Source organism: Sapajus apella, unplaced genomic scaffold, assembly GCF_009761245.1.
Source record: "Sapajus apella isolate SASKATOON/1434 unplaced genomic scaffold, GSC_monkey_1.0 scaffold601, whole genome shotgun sequence".
NCBI lineage: Eukaryota > Metazoa > Chordata > Mammalia > Primates > Cebidae > Sapajus > Sapajus apella.
In genome coordinates this window covers 1,188-19,189 of record NW_022437527.1, presented here as the reverse complement: position 1 = coordinate 19,189, position 18,002 = coordinate 1,188, and the positions used below count along the sequence as shown (strand labels likewise).

The 18,002-nt window shown below is 40.6% G+C and overlaps 2 pseudogenes; both read left to right on the top strand.

Moving 5' to 3' along the window:
• The first annotated feature begins 6,186 nt into the window (after positions 1-6,186).
• On the top strand, positions 6,187-6,552 carry LOC116546114 (annotated as a pseudogene).
• Positions 6,553-7,243: 691 nt separating this feature from the next.
• LOC116546113 lies at positions 7,244-8,799 on the top strand (annotated as a pseudogene).
• Positions 8,800-18,002: the final 9,203 nt, after the last annotated feature.

Sequence of the window (18,002 nt, the reverse complement as noted above, 5' to 3'; positions counted from 1 at the left end):
CTTCTTTCTTTCTCTTTCTTCTTTCTTTCTCTTTCTTCTTTCTTTCTCTTTCTTCTTTCTTTCTTTTTTTGCAGTGGCTAGTGAGGGCTGGGAAAAAGGGATATTCTAATATACTACACTGTTGGATAGAATTTTAATTAGGATATACATTATGAAAAATAGGAAAAGATTTCTGAAAAAATTAAACATGCAGCTCTCATTTAATGTAATAATCCCACCAGTGAGTATACATTTAAAGCAAATGAAATTAGTATACTAGAGATAAAATTTTCCTGTTTCTTGATCCACTATAGACAATAACCAAAAACTGGAATCAAACTACCTGTTCATCAGCAGATTAAAAGGATGAAGAATCTCCAGTACATACGCACAATGGTATACTTTTCAGCCCTCAAAATTTATGACATTGTATAATTTCCAGCAACATAGCTGAACTGAGACAGGTTAATGAAATGAAACAGGTAAAGAAAGAAAAACACTGCATGAATTTATTCATCTGGGCACTGAAAAATGTATCTACCTAAAGGTGAAAGTACAATAGTGGTCATCACAGGGTGGGTGGAGGAGAGAACATGGGCAGGGATTAGCAATGGGTGCACAGATACATTTACAGGGGAGGAATGAACTCTGATGTTTTACTCCATGGTAGAATGACTATGCTTAACAATATGGTCATGTCTTTTTAATATGCTACAAACAAGGATGCTAAATGTTTAAACCACAAAGAAATACAAAATGAATGTGGTCATAGACATGTCAAACACCCTGATTTTCTTCATATGCAAGGTATTGTGGTATCACAATGTCCCAATGTACTCCCTAAATTTTGACATGTAGTATGAACCAAATTTTTAAAGAAATGTAAACATACAATGCTAAAATTCACATGGAACCATCAAAGACCCGGAACATGCAAAGCAATTCTAGGAAATACAATCTTGGTTGACAGCCTCACACTCCCTGATTTCAAATTACTTTTAAAAGCTATACTTATGCAAACAATGTGGTAGTGGCATAAAAACACAACCATGCACCTGTGGATATAACTAGGGAGCCACAAGCTAAATGCAAATGTGGATGGAGTCAACATAGGTTTTCAAGGAACACCTGAAAGACAAAATGAGGAATGGTCAGTCTTTTCAGTTACTGATCCTGAAAAAACCGGACGGTCACATAAAGAAGAATGAAACAGGATCTCTGTGTTACAAATACACAAAAATCAACTAAAAATAAATTTGGGATCCCAATTACAGGAAAGAAGCCAGGCTGGCAAGAACAGGGAAAAGCTAAAGAAGAAAGCAGATAAGCTATACATCTGCCTTTTTTCATGGTCCAGGACATATAGGCTTTCTGCACAAATAACTTGCAATCTTCTGATGCCCAGCTATCACCAGAAACGTGCAAGTTAGCTCAGTATTGTTGGTTTAACCAGAGTGTAAACATTGGACACTCATCTGAAGTTACAAAACAGGTAAAAAATGTTTTGTTAAACCAAACAATCTACACTTTTTAGCCACTCTTAAAGTTAATGGAAATAAATCCAGCACCTCTTTTAAACCTTATTCTTAAAGTAGACTCTTACTATTCAATTCTACTGCAGGCTGTGTAATTATCCATCTGCCTCCCTTGAGCAGCTTTACCCTCTTATTATTGATGCTTTTATAAGGAAGACAGCACGCAATTGCTATTTTCAGGGGTACCTCCGAGACTACAGCCCCAACACATTTTTTTGTCAGCCTTTTTTATCTAAACCACTTCAACTCCTGCACTTAGACTAGCAAAATTTATTTATACTTCTAGTAATGTTATGTACCCACACACTGCAACATTGATGAGCTGAGGTGCTAGGTATTTGGTTTAACTGTTTTCCTCATACTCTTTACAGTCCTTGTTCTTTCTTATCTCCCTGAGTTTGCTATATATTGTCAATTTCTTTAAATATGGCTCTGTTTTTAGTCTATCACGTCTAACTATTGCCGCAATGGCTGTACCCCGGAATCCACTCTGCCCAGTAGCTTTTTCCAACTGCTAACATAAAACACAGCACTAACTGTTGGACATACCCACGTGGACAGGCCCTCAAGGATAACATTATATTCCTAGCATCTATCTGCTAAAAAAGAAAGTTAACACACAAGCCCAGTACTCTGGATTCAACTACACCAATCACATCCACACCAAAAACAGGTTTAGGAGGGGGACCTATACCAAATAATCCCTCATGGCAATCATCCATCATAGAAGAGCAGATCTGGAAGGCACTGAAAATGGCCTGTAAGGCTTTCCTCTGTATTAGACTAAAGAATCTGACCAGTTTTTAAGGGCTTTAACACAAGCCCACTGTAATTACACCCTCAACTATGATCAGACACACCAGCAATGGGAACTGCCGTGCAATGGCTCTAATGAGCTCACCGTGGACCTCCACAGACTTTCTCTGTGGTGGGGAAACAATAAAAGCAATACCAGAAAGATTCATTATGATTCACTTACACCTATAAATAGTTCAGCGATAGGGATAGAATATATGAAAACAGGAGTCAAAACTGTATAATTTCTCAACCTCACTAATATACCTCCATTTTTTCCTTAATTTTTCCCTTATCCCATTAACATTTAAAAATCTTATCTGTCAGTCCCAGCTTCTCCTGCCTATAATAATGCTCATATTAGTTTGGATTGTCAATATCTCATTTTGTGTCTTCTAGTATACAACTATTTCAAACCAAAATGTTACCACAGTGAGGGCATCAGCCACTAAAAGGACTTCATGACTCTCTTTTGGGCACAGCAGGACAAAATTTTAGACTGCAAATGCTGTTCCCCCAAGGTCCCACAGCAACCCTGCTGAATTTATTAAATAGCTTCCAACTCAGGGATTTAGACCCACATAACTTCCTAACCGACAAACAATCCTAAGTAGAGCCAACTCTACACCCCTGGTCAGCAGGAAGCAGTTGGAAGATCAGACCATTACCCACATTCCAAAGATGTGTCATTGTTGCTCTGTCAGGGAAGGAATGTGAAGTCCTAATTAGGGAAAAGGAGATAGGCTGGCAGAAGGGAAACCACAAAGAGAGAGCAGGTTAACTGTAAGTCTGCCTTTCTTTATGGTCCAGGACACAGAGTCCTCTTGCACAAATGACTCCCAATCTTTCTATATCCAGCTATCACCATACAACTGCAAGTTAGCTCACTGCAACCTTGACATTATCAGTACTGCACAAAGCCCTCTTCAGCACACAGGAGCAATCCCCAGCAAGCCTTTGTCTGTTTGCAGTCAGCTCCTCTTACTGATCTGGCCGTCGCACACTTGCAATGTATTTTCTTACTTTCTGTAATGAATCTGCCTTTCTTAACCTACAACTTTCCTGGTAAATTCTTCTTACCCCCATGCCACTAGCCCCATGTAATTACTGCTCACCCACAACAATAAATACTTAAACACAAGACCTGAAAGCATAAAACTTCCACAGGAAAACATAGAGTGAAAGTTCAGGGACTATTAATCTATGATTATAGGTTGCACGAAGAAAACAAATGGGAAAATGATCAAAATTAATGAAATGGGTCAAAAATTCTGAATTTTTTGACACACACACACATACACGTGAGCTTCACAGTAAAGAAAATAATGAACCAATAACAATTAGAAGGCTTTCTTCAGTTAGGGGGAAAATTATGGGTAATCAGGTATCAGGGATTATTATCTGACATGAGGCAGAAACTAACGCTACTAAGGATCAAAATACAAAACAAAATAACCCAATCAAAATTGGGCAAAGAACTTGAACAGACACTTCTGAAAGAAAGACAAAACTCACTAACAGTTTGAAGAGGTGGTTCTTAACATCACTAGTTATCTCAAAACTGTAAATGAAAACCACATTTTCAGATACCATTTAACTCTAATTGAAATGAATATTACCAAAAAGGAAACAAATTATTTAAAAGGGAATGCCAGGAGTGGAGTTGGATACAGAGATACTCTTATACACAGTTTGGAGAAATCACAATTTTATATATGCTATGAAAACTGCTTGGAGCTTTCTCAAACTTAAATATGCAGCTACCATTTCAGCTAGCCAACACTGCATATATAATTTAGGAAAATGAAAGCAAGCTAACTTGCTTTCCCATGTTCACTGTGGCAATATTCACAATAGCCAAGACACAGAATCAACCTACCAGTCTATCAACAGATGAGGGGATGGAGAAACTCCAGTATGTAGCCACAATGGAATACACCACACTCATAACAATGTATGACATTGTATCATTTTCAGTAACACAAATAAACCTGGAAGACATAAAGTTAAATGAAGTGAGTCAGGAAGACAAACACTGCTTCTTCTCACCCATGTGGAAGCTAAAACAATTACCTAATTGAAGGTAAAACTACAATAGTGTTTATCAGAGGATGCAGGGAGAAGAGAGCAAGGTCAGAAACTGGCAATGTAAATGAAATGAGTACAAAGCTGCAGTTACAGGGGAGGAATGACTTCTGGTGTTCCACTCCACAGCGTGAGTGGCAGTAACAATATGATACCCTATTTTTCAATATAGCTAGAAAAGAGGACACCAAGTGTTCACACCAGAAAAAAATAAGGCCAGGTGTGGTGGCTTACATCTAGAAACCCAGCAGTTTGGAAGTCTGAGTGGGCAGATTCTTTGAGCCCAGGAGTTGCAGACCAGCTTCAGCAAAATGGCAAAAATGCATCTCTACAAAAAAAAAATACAAAAATTAGTCAGGATGGTGGTGTATGCCTGTAGTACCAGCTGCTCTGGATTCTCAGTTGGGAGAATGGCTTGAAACCAGAAGATGGAGGCTACAGTGAGCTGTGCTTGTGCCACTCTACTCTAGCCTGGGTGACAGAGTGAATCCCTGTTTCAAAAGAATTCAAAATACATAAAGAAAGCAAAACTAGAGGGGCATGGCCATGAGAAACACCCTGGCTTCATCACTGCAATGGTGACAAGTAGTAAAATATCCCGCGGGACTCCCTAATTTTGGGTATGTGTTATGAACCAAATTTTAAAAATATAAGCAAACAATGCTAAGATTCACATAGAATCATGAAAGACCCTGAAAATCCCAAGCAATTGTCAGAACTACAGACTCATTTGGAGGCCGCATGCTCCCCGATGTCAAATAACAGGGAAAAGCTATCCTTGTCCAAACAATTTGGGAGAGGCATACAAATAGAGCAATATGCCAGTGGACAAAATCAGGCAGCCAAGAAACGAACCCAAATGTATACATCGTCAGTGCATTTTCCAAAAGAAACCCAGGAAGACAAAATGGGAAGTGGCTAGCCTGTTTAGCAAAAGATTTTGAGAAAACTGGGTAACTATGTGCAAAAGAATAACATGGGACCTTGGGTTTCACGATACACAAAAATCGGTTCAATTAATTTTAAGATTCAAACACAAGACCTGCAAGTATAAATTTTCTGTAACAAAACTTAGAGTGTTAGTTTTCCCAGCTACTGGGGAGACTGAGGAATGAGAATTGTTTGAACCTGGGAGTTGGAGGTTGCAGTGAGCTGAGACTGCACCACTGCACTCCAGCCTGAGCGACAGAGTAAAATTGTGTCTCAGAAAAATAAAAAAATGGGCTGGGTGTAGTGGCTCACACCTGTAATCCCAGCACTTTGGGAGGCCAAGGAGGTTGATCAGCTGAAGTCAGGAGTTCAGGACCAGCCTGGCTAATAAGGTGAAACCCAATACCTACTCAAAATACAAAAATTAGCCAGATGTGATGGTACGGGCCTGTAGTCCCAGCTGCTTGAGAGGCTGAGGCATGAGAATCACTTGAACCTGGGAGGCAGAGGCTGCTGGGAGCCCAGATTGCACCACTGCACTCTAGCCTGGGCCTCAGAGACTCCATCTCCCCAAAAAAAAAAAAAAAAAAAGAAAGAAAGAAAAAGAGGATACAGAATGACTGAAGGGTATGTATTTGTAATGCATAAGAAGTGGGACTGCAGTTCGTTGAATCTAAAACCCCATTAATTGTAGGATATACCAGCATTTTATAGGCCAGTAAGAAAGGAAAACATTGATATTTGGACTACAGTAATGCTCTCGTCTCACTTTGAAATGTTATACCTGGACGAATGCCAGGAAAAGCAAGTGGCTGAGAAATCGAAACTAGTGGGGAAGGAGAGGGCCCACTGAAAACCATCCCAGCAACCCGACCACAGCTGGTGTTCCCTGGACAGCATGAACCACACTGTCCAAACCTTCACTCCCGCCAACACTGACCGTCCCCCCAACTATGAGATGCTGAAGGAGGACCACGAGGTGGCTGTGCTGGGGGCGCCACACAACCCTGCTCCCCCGACATCCACCGTGATCCACATCTTCAGTGAGACCTCTGTGCCCAACTATGTCGTCCGGTCCCTGTTCAACACCCTTTTCATGAACTCCTGCTGCCTGGGCTTTATAGCGTTAACCTACTCCGTGAAGTCTAGGGACAGGAAGATGGTTGGCGACCTGACCGGGGCTCAGGCCTATGCATCCACTGCCAAGTACCTGAACATCTGGGCCTGATTTTGGGCATCGTCATGACCATTCTGCTGGTCATCATCACAATACTGATTTTGCAAGCCAATCAATAGATCAACAAGAATGATCTAGGTCAGGGGCTCTGCCTGTGACCTGTTTCCCACGTATTCAACCTTCCATTCCTCACCCTGCCCCTGAGCCGAGTCCTGTATCAGCCCTTTACCCTCACACACTTTTCTAAAATGGCATTCAATAAACTGCATGTGTTGCTGGTAAAATAAATAAATAAAAGAAAAAAAAAGAAAACTTAGGGTGTTAGTTTAAGGAAATTTTTAATCTACACTCGCAGGTTGCAAAAAGATTTTTAAAAAATTTAAAAAAAAAAATACCGTAAGAGAGGAACACCGTTTCCCAAGGGAGCCAGTCAGAAATTACTTTTACTTTTGAATGGACACAAAATCAGTGCTAATAGAAGAAAAGATTAACATGTGGGAACAGAGAATACTGAAGAGCTTCTTCACAGGAAAAGAAAAAAAAAAACGAGAAAAGAGAAAATGAATTAAAACAGAAGGCATCCTACAAATTGGGAAAAAATTATAAGAGATCACATATAGGAAGGAAGTTTGTATTGAATGTTTGCCAGAAATGAACACAACTAAGTAGAGAAACACACAAAACCAAATAATATAACAAAAATTGAACAGACAACCTGAATAGTCATTTTGGAAAAGAACACATGAAGCTAACAGGTAAAAGAATGAGTTTTCAGAATTAAGTAAACGTTGGAAGCGTGTGTTTACCGCACACGAGTCGGCCCCTGGGGAACTCTTTTTCTGCGAAGCTCTTACTCTCAAAATCCTCAACTCACAGAGGGCTGAAGAGCTAACATGATGAGTTTCCAGTTCCTACGGGATCGCCACGATGGGGGAACCCACGAGTACCCCACCTCTCCTCCGCCGGACCGCACCTCTGCAGCCCCGCGCCGCCCCTCTCCCACACTGGAGTCGCGGAATACCAGCCGCCACCCTGCTTTCCCCCTCCCTACCAGCGGCTGGCCTACTCGCAGTCGGCCGACCCCTACTCGCACCGGGGGAAGTGCACGCCGCCATCAACCCCCTGCACCAGCTGGCGCCCACCGGCAGCCAGCAGCAGGCCTGGCGCGGCCGCCAGAACCAGGGGGGAGCGGGGCTGCCTCGCACCACGGGCGCCCGCCGGCCTGCGGCCCCACCTCTCCGGGCTGGAGGCGGGTCGGTGAGCGCCCGCGGGAATGCCTACCGCCGCTCCAACCTGCTGCCGCCCCATGCGCACGCCCCGGATGCCGCGGGCCTGGCGGAAAACCTGGGGCTGCACGACATGGCCCACCAGATGGACGAGGTGCAGAATGTTGACGACCAGCACCTACTGTTGCACGATCAGTCAGTCATTCACAAAGGTCCCATTTCCATGACCGAGAACCCTCTGAACCTCCCCTGTCAGAAGGAGCTGGTGGGGCTCGTAATGAACCCCACTGAGATCTTCTGCGCAGTCCCTGGAAGATTGTCTCGCCTCAGCTCTACTTCTAAATACAAAGTGACGGCGGCTGAAGTGCAGAGGCGATTGTCCCCGTCCGAATGCTTAAATGCCTCATTACTGGGAGATGTTCTCAGAAGAGCCAAATCGAAAAATGCAGGCCGGCCCTTGCGGCAGAAGTTGGACGAGACTGGGTTGATCTTAGGCCGGGAGAGGGAAAGCCGCTTATGTGGTGACTCTCCTGACAACCTTAGTAGAAGCGGAAGCTGTTCGTTCGGCTAGAGACTTTGCCTACGTCTGTGAAGCCGAATTTCCTAGTAAACCAGTGGCAGAATATTTAACCAGGCCTCATGTGGGAGGACGAAATGAGATGGCAACTAGGAAGAACATGCTACTGGCAGCCCAGCAAGTGTATAAAGAATGCATGGAGCTTCTCAACGGAGACCAGACGTCCAATGGCACCAGCAGGTCCTCCGCCCCAGTCTTGGAGACGAACATACAGAACTGCCTGTCTCATTTCAGCCTGATTACCCACGGGTTTGGCAGCCAGGCCATCTGCCCTGCAGAGCTGCATCAAAGAAGCCCTGGTTGTCATAGATAAATCCTACATGAACCCCGGAGACCAGAGTCCAGCTGATTCTAACAAAACCCTGGAGAAAATGGAGAAGCACAGGAAATAAAATTGGGACGAACAAAGCTTCGGAGAGTCGGGAAGGAACAGGACTGCAAGAATCCTTCTCCACCGCACAGATGAGAGCCCTCTTGGCCTGGGGGAAGAGTTTGTTACCTTACTATTTAAAGGGCCTCCACCTGTTCCGGATCCGCAGCGATCACCTCCCCCGCTCCCCGCCTGGATTCCTTAGTTGTTTCTCTAGCGCTGAGCTATCTCTTAGCTTTGGAACTATTATCAGAAGGTGACAAGTACTGGCTCTTTATTCATTAAGCTTTTATTTTTTTGAACCCCATTCCTTCCTTCTCTGAAAGTGGTGCTACAAGTTTTAGAATCTTTTAAATACATTGCCTGGGCTAACAGACCCACACACTTAGCCATCGAAATGTCAAATTGATGTGCTCTAGATCAACAGATCAACAATACCTTTATTTTTTCAGTGTTAAGGTAATGGCTGGTTTCTGTGTCTGCTAAATATTTACCTTGAAAAAAAGAAAAGTGTGTATCTAGCTTCTTCGGAGATCAACTCCTCTGGCGGGAGGCAAAGGGTCTATCTGCTTAGCAACTGATTAATAGGTGGTATTTGACACACTCTAAATCCCCGTGTTCAAAGGAGTTTAAAAGCCTTCTGGTTTTAGGAAACTTGTAGAAACCAAGCCTGCTGATGATTTTTTCCCTGTCCTTTAAAAAAAAAAAAAAAAACAAAAAAACTTTGAAAGTTAACTCTTCAAATGGGAGGCTCTTTGAAACGACATGTTCCTTTAGGGTACTGAAGCTTCATTTGCGTATTTATTTCAGATGTTTTGAGTAAACTTGAAAAGGGTAGGCACGAAGCAATTTGTTGCTGCCTGTCCCCCCAACCCCAAGTCCCCGTGGAGGTTCTGTATTTTAAGAAACAGTGCATTGAGTGTATAGATTTTATTTATGCATAATTTAATGGGGTCTGTAAATACTGGTGCACTTCTTACAACTTTTTTGAGACATGGGATCCAATTTCAGTATTAACTTTGAATGGTGATGGGGTAACCTATAACACACTAAGGTTTTATTCATATATGTACAGGGTATTGAGAATGAAGAGGATGCTGGGCTCTGTTCTTGGCGTGGAAGAGTCTATTTAATTGAAGCTCTCTGTTCTGAAAACAATAACTTTATGTCTCGTTCCTGTTGGGCTGCCTCTAAGGTGAGTGTGCAGGACGATGTGTGTGGGTGAAATGGAGATTTGGAATTCAACTCTCTGCCTGTGAATGTTCCCCAAATAATTGTTATGTGTATGATATGTGTACAATAAAAGTATTCTCATTAAAAAAAAAAGAATGAGTTTTCAACATCACTAGTTATCTCAAAGATGTAAATGAAACCACAAACAAATCCTATCTCATTCTAATTGAAATATTACCAAAAAGAAACACTTTTTTATTGTACTTTAGGTTCTGGGGTACATGTGTAGATCATGCAGGATTGTTACATAGGTATGTACATGGCAAGGTGGTTTGCTGCCTCCACCCCCCCGCCATCTAGATCTGGCATTTCTCCCCATGTTATCCCTCCCCAACCTCCCTACCCACGGCTGTCCCTCCCCTATTCCCCTCCCAACAGATACCAGTGTGTGATGCTCCTCTCCTTGTGTCCATGTGTTCTCATTGTTCAACACCCATCTATGAGTGAGAACGTGCGGTGTTTGATTTTCTGTTCTTGTGTCAGTTTGTTTAGAATGATGGTTTCCAGGTTCATCCATGTCCCTACAAAGGACACAAATTTGTCGTGTTTTATGGTTGCATAGTATGCCATGGTGTATATGTGCCACATTTTCCTTGTCCAGTCTATCATGGATGGGCATTTGGGTTGGTTCCAGTTCTGTGCTATTGTAAACAGGGCTGCAATTAACGTGCATATGTCTTTATAATAGAGCGATTTCTAATCCTTTGGATATATACCAGTAATGAGATTGTTGGGTCTAATAGAATTTCTATTTCTAGGTCCTTGAGGAATTGCCACACTGTCTTCCACAATGATTGAACTAATTTACACTCCCACCAACAGTGTAAAAGTGTTCCTATTTCTCCACATCAACTCCAGCATCTGTTGTCTCCAGATTTTTTAATGGTTGCCATTCTAACTGGCGTGAGATGGTATCTCAATGTGGTTTTGATTTGCATTTCTCTAATGACCAGTGTCGATGAGCATTTTCTCATATGTTGGCCTCATGTATGTCTTCTTTTGAAAAGTGTCTGTTTATATCTTTTGCCCACTTATAAATGAATTTGTTTGCTTTTTCTTGTAAATCTGAAACATTTTTTTTTCTAAAGGCAATAGCTGCTATGGAGTTGTAGAAGGAATATTCGTATACATTGTTAAGTGGAATTTAATTAGTGTATGCAGTATAAAAAATATTTGGTGTTTCCTCCAAATATTAGAAATTCATCTATCATGTATTATAGAAATCTTACCACTCAATATACATTTAAAGCAAGTGAACTTAGTATACTTGTGTGGTATCTGTTTTAACATGTTTGCCAATATACTTCTCGCAATAGCAAAGATATAGAGTCAACCAACCTGTTCATCAATGCATAAAAGAAAGAAACTCCATATGGTAGAGTAGTGTTCACCCATAAAAATTCATGACATCATGTCATTTGCAGCAACGTGAATGAAACTGGAGGACACTGTGGCAAATAAAATAAGCCAGGCAGAGAAAGGCAAACGCTGCATGATCTCACTCATGTGCAATCTAAAAAAGTTGATCCTAAAAAAGTAGAAAGTAAAATACTGGTTACCACAGGCCTTGAGAAAGTGTCAGGATGGGAATAATGGTTATAGAAAAGTGTTAAACTTAAATAGGAGAAATAAACTATAGTATTGTATTTCACAGCTGGGTGACTGGTTAACAATTTTTCAATCCAAAAAAGCTAGAATGGAGGATTTTGAATGTTTGCACCATAGAGAAATAATACCTGTATAATGGAGATGCTAAGTAGCAAAATTTGGTCATTTACACCCCCCCACACACGCACACGAGCACACACACACGCACACACACACACACAGTAATTTTTCTCACAAAGATCTCTCATTTGCACTTTCACAGCAACACCCACTTCCCACACTTCCAAATCTCTCCGTAAACCCTGGTACTAATTTGGTCTCCACTTCTGTAATTCTGTCATTTCAATAATGTTCTGTGGATGGGATCATATAGTATGTGACCTCAGGAAACTGGCTTTTTTCCACTGAGCATCATTTTCTAGATGTTCATCCAGGTGGCTGGTTGCATCATAGTTTTGTTTTTTTTTATTATTATTATTGAGTAGGAGTCCAGGTATGTAAGCTTTTTTGAGTCTGAGGTCTTTAGTTCAGTATAAGCACTCTGCAATTCATCCAAGTTGTTTTATTTTATTTATTTATTGATTGATTGATTGATAGAAAGTCCTACTCTGTCTCTCAGGCTGCAGTGCAGTGATGTGATCTCAGCTCACTGCAGCCTCCGTCTTCTAGGTTCCAACTCTTTTCATTTCTCAGCCTCCCCAGTATCTGAGATTACAGGCATACACCACCATGCCCAGCTAACTTTTTGGTAGTTTTTAGTAGAGAAAGGGATTCACCACGTTGGCCAGGCTGGTCGCGAACTCCTAGCCTCAAGTGATCCACCCATCTCAGTCTCCCAAAATGCTGGCATTACAGGCATGAGCCACCATGTCCACCTTAAGTTGCTTTATTGACAGGCATGTGCCACCATGCCTGGCTGAAGTTGCTTTATTTATCAATAGTTTGTTTCCACTTATTGCTGAGTAGAAATCTATTTAAGAATGCATCATGGTTTCTTTAGTCATTCACCAGCTGCGTGACAAGTGGGTTGTTTCCACTTCTAGCCAATTGTGAATAAAGTAGGTTTAAACATTTGCATACAAATTTTTGTATGAACATAAGTTTTTATTCCACTTGGATAAATATTAATACCTAGGAGTAGTATTTGCTTGATATACATAAGCATATGTTTATAAGAAACTGCCGAATGGTTTTCCAAAGTAAACCTTTTTTCATTCCCACAGGCAGTGTCTAGGATATTTGTCACCCCAAAAGGAAGCCAAAAACCATCACCTTCCATTTCCTCAACTCCCTGTTCCTGGCAATCCTGGCCATCTGTTTTCTGTCTCTAAGGATTTGCTTATATCTGAACATTTCAAGTAAGTGAACTTTGGTTTTGGTATTGGGTAATGATGGTATCATTCAAGATAGGAAGTGTTATTTTCTATTTTAGGGGGAGAGTTCATGAGCTCTAGCAGTTTCCAGCTTTCAAATAATTTCCAATAATTAGTTCATTTCATCGAAGTATTGAAAACTTTTAACATAGAGTTTTTTCTAGTATTCCCTATTAACATTTGAATAATTGCAATGATGATCAGAGGTTTACTATTTTTAAAAATCTTTTTAAAAACCAGCTTTTGGTTTAATTAGTTTTCTCCATTGTCTTTTCTGTTTTCAATTTAATTAATTTCTGCTCTTTATGGTTTTCTTTCTTTGGGTTTGATTATTTTTCTGATTTCTTAAAGGTAGAAGCATAGATCATTGACTTGAATGAAAAAGAGAATGCAACCTGTCAAAATTTGCAGGACACAGCTGAAGCATGACTACAGGGACATTTCTAGACTAAATAGAAATCTAGAAATGAATAAGAAAAGAAAAAAAATCTTAAATAAATTTTGTTTTAATATACAAATTGTATGCCCTTTAGAAACCGGAAAGAAAATATACAAAAGCATTCTTAATGTTTATCCCTCCATAATAGACTTAAAATAATTTTTTATTTGCTTATATATATATAATTGCATTTTAGGTTCTGGGGTACATGTAAAGAACATTCAGGATTGCTGCATAGGTACATACATGGCAATGTGGTTTGCTGCCTCCATCCCCATCACCTATATCTGGCATTTCTCCCATGTTATCCCTCCCCAACTCCCTACCCCCCCACTGTCCCTCCCCTAGTCCCCCCACCACAGACCTCAATGTGTGATGCTCCTCTCGCTGTGTCCATATGTTCTCATTGTTCAATACCCGCCTAGGAGTAAGAACATGCAGTGTTTGATTTTTTGTTTTTGTGTCAGTTTGCTGAGAATGATCGTTTCCAGATTCATCCACGTCCCTACAAAGGACACGAACTCATCATTTTTTATGGCTGCATAGTATTCCATGGTGTATATGTGCCACATTTTCTTTTTTGAATGATTTTTAAATTTTCCATTATTTCCTTAAGATAATGCATTTCTTTTCTGTCTTTAAATATGATTTATAATCACAAAACAAATATGCTCAATGAAAAATTAAAACATAGAAGTTTATAGACTTTAATAATAAAGACTTCTTTCCATTGTCCCATACCAGATGTAACTACTGTTGACAGATGAACGTTTCCTACCAGAGTATTTCTAATATGTATACTCCATTTCATTTCCTAAAAGTTATATATATTTTTTAATTTTTCTAAACTATTTAAATTCTTCCATATTATATATTGGTATGTAGTTTCTCTTTTAAATTTAATATACCAGTGATATTTTTATGTCAGTATATGAATGCCAATTTCATGCCTTGTATGGCTGTATAATATAGTATGCTATGAATATATCACAAATTTAACTATTGTACTATTTAGAGACATTTAGGGTTTTTTTCTGAGTTTTGAAATTATAATTAATACTGCACTGAATATTCTTGAACTTGACCTTCAGACACTAATGGAAGTATTTCTTCAGAATTAATTCTTAAAATGGAATTGCTGGAACAATGGGCACGGGTTACCATCACACAGATAATCAAAATGATATTATATAGGAAAAAAAAGTTTTTATATTATAGTCTTTATAAATCTTATAGAACTATTATGGGCCAGGTACAGTGGCTCACACTTGGAATCCCAGCACTTTGGGTGGCTAAAGTGAAAAAATCACTTGAGCACAGGAGTTTAAGACCAGCCTGGGCAACATAGCAAGACCACAACACTACAAAGAAAAAATTTTAAATGTAGCCCAGTATGGTGGCATGTGCCACAGTCCCAGCTACTTGGGAGAGCGAGGTGGGAGGATTGCTCAAACCCAGGCAGTCAAGGCTGCAGTAAGCTGTGACCACACCAGTGCATTCCAGTCTAGACAACAGAACAAGACCCAGTCTCTTCAAAACATTTAAAATATTATGGATAAAATGAAGTAATAATGTCTAGGATTTCTTTTGAAATAATCCAAAGGGGATAATGTCATGGTGATGGGTAGATATAAAACAAGATTAGGCATATATTGAAAAAACCAAAGCTGAATTGTGCATGTTGCATGTGTGTTTACTAGTAAGTATGGGATTTCTTTTTTACATTTATTTTAACTGTATTCCTTCTGTGGACTGTCTATTCCTGTATTTGGCCTGAGTTTCTAATAGGTTGTTTGACTGTTTTTTCTTTTTTAAAAAATTATTTTAGATATTACGTTTCACTCTGTTATACAGACTGGAATCAAACTCCTGGGCTAAAGCAATCCTGTCCTCTTGGCTTCCTAAGTAGCTGAGACTATAGCTACAAGTCCATGACTGGCTAATATTTATTTTTACTTATTTAGAAATGGGATCTCACTCTGTGGTCCAGGCTGATCTTGAACTCCCAGCCTCCAGTGATCCTCCCACCTGGGCCTTCAAATGTTCTGGGATTACATGAGCAAGCCACTACACCTCATTCCATTAACTTTAATAATAATTTTGATATGCTTAGTTATATTCTTATCTTAATGCATTGCTTAGAACTTCCAGAATAATACTAATTATAAAGATGCAAAGAATGTCTGGCCTTGTTTTCAGACTTTAATGAGAATGCATGTAATATTTCACTGTAAAGACTGATTATTGCTGTAGAGCTCTGGTAAATATCACCTGTCGTGTAAATAATTCTTCTATTCAGAGCTTATTAAGAGTTGTTTTATTATTTGCTTTTGAGAAATAGATTTGGTATAACTTTTGGTGTTTAGTTTTTATTTGTTTATTTATTCTTTGAGATGCAGGGTCTCACTATGTTGCCAAGGCTGGCCTTGAAATCCTGGGTTCAAGTGATCCTTCCTTCTTATCCTCCCAAGTAACCAAACTATAGGCATGTGCCTCCATGCCTAGCTTGTATTACTTTTTAATAGGTCTTAATAGGTTGCAATTGTTAATCAAAAATTAATTTCAAAAGTATTCTACAACATGAATTTTCTGTGTGAAATAAGCCAGATGCAAAAAGAAAAACAAATACAACATGTCCTATGATTCCACTTATATGAAATACCACAGACAAAAATTACAGTAAAGGTTACCAGGCAGAGGGTAGAGGGAAGAATAGGGAGGTTTTCCTTAATGGGTCTGGAGTTTCTGTTTGGAAAGCTGAAAAAGCTCTGGAGATGAATGGTGATGATGGTTGGAAAACAATGTGAATGTGCTTAGCACCACTGTATTATACACTTAAAAATGTTTAAAGTGGAAAGTTATATATTAGTTATGTATATTTCAACAAAATACATATAATGTAATGGGGCTTTACACAGCAGGGGATGGACAGAGAAATAAATATTAGACTTTTAATGGTACTTATATAGTGCTTAATTTTTCACATTATATTCTCATAATTCTAAAAGAATAAAAGTTTTTTGAAAGTAAACAAAAACACCTTATATTTGCATCACCAAACCAACCACTACTTCTTGGACCACTTCTAAGGTAGAAAAGCTGTGGCCAACCTCTAGCAGAGACACTTGCCCAGTAAGCCCCAACTCAGTGCCATATCCTTGCACCAAGGAGAGTTTAAGAATAAAATCAGCAAAGGCAAACTCTGACCTTATTCTGGTTTAAGACTCTTTGAAAGTGGTTTTGTAGTTTCTTCATTATGTTGAGCCTTCTTTTAGCTTTAAAAGATATTTAGATGCCACATCTAAAGACACAGAAGCCTTTCAGTGAAGGAGGCAAGGTGACTGTGTCTGGAATAACTCCATGTTTCTAGCCAGGGATGCTGAGAGCAACCATGGTCATTGCAATGAGGTGAAGACAGAAAAAGAGCTGGGTTGGAAGAAGGTAGTCAGTCTCCTCTGGATGTGATTAGTTTGAGGCTCCTCTTGGGTAGCCCACTGGACATGGTCAGTAGGAAATTGAGGTGGAGCTGACAGGGCTTGAAGCTGAGATAGACTCCAGCCTAATTATGTGGGCAGTGGCGGGGGTCCACAGAGTGTAAAGATGACCAAGAAAGACATCTGGGTGGGGGTCTGGAGGGGCAGCAGATGACCATGGACTAGGGAGAAAGGGATGCCAGTGGAGGAGGAGAGGGAAGTCTCAGACACCAAAGGGAAAAGAGTCACTGGAAAGAGGGGTCAGCTTCATGTCACATCCTGCAAAGACACTAGGTATTGCAGGAACCCAAGAGGGAACTCAGATTTGACTATGAGGAGGTCTTGTTGGCCTTGACCTAAGAGGTTTCAGAGAGAGAGAGAGGTGAGAGCGCAAAACACTCAGCCATGTCCCCACCATGAGAAACTGCCTGGCACAGTGAGAGTGGACTTATGGATGGATGTATGAATGGATGGATGGACGATGAATGGCAGACAGATGAACAGACAGACTGATGGACAAATGGATGCACAGACAGAATGAATTGATGGATGGATGGATGGATGGATGGATGAACAAATGGATGGATGGCTGAATAGATGAAAAGAGTGGTCTGTGAGAAGAGAGAAAGCTTCATGAACAAAGTGAGACTGAGATGCATCTCCATGGTTAGAAATTAAAACATAGAGGTTTCTACTTGAGTCATGAATGACCCAGTATCTTGGTCCTGAGTTGACTGGGGACACTTGTGTGGAGCAAAGACCAGGAATCCTGTAAAATAAGGCCAGGTGAGGTCAGGCAGGTCCTAGCCTGCTCAGGAGTTCTCTACCACACTGCACAGCTGCTTTAGCTGACATGTCACTCAAGGAGTTGCTGGGAACTACTATGGCCAGTGTTGCCATCAGCACAGACAGCCTCAGAGAGTGGGTGAACACACTGGAGTGACTCCAAGACTGTGTGTGTCACCTGCCTCAGACAGGGGACAGGCACAGGGACATCCCTGGGGGTCTGTCCCACTCCCTGCCCTGCACCTAGTTTGCATCCTCATCCTCTGCAGACATGCCTATCATGCCCAGTATCTTACTGCTCCGGCTCTGCTCCCATGCTGGCCACAGGTGCTGACCTCACAGGATTCAATCCAAGCCTCAGTCATTACAGCATGTGTCCAGCATCAGGACCCAGTCCACCATCCTTGGTATGTGGC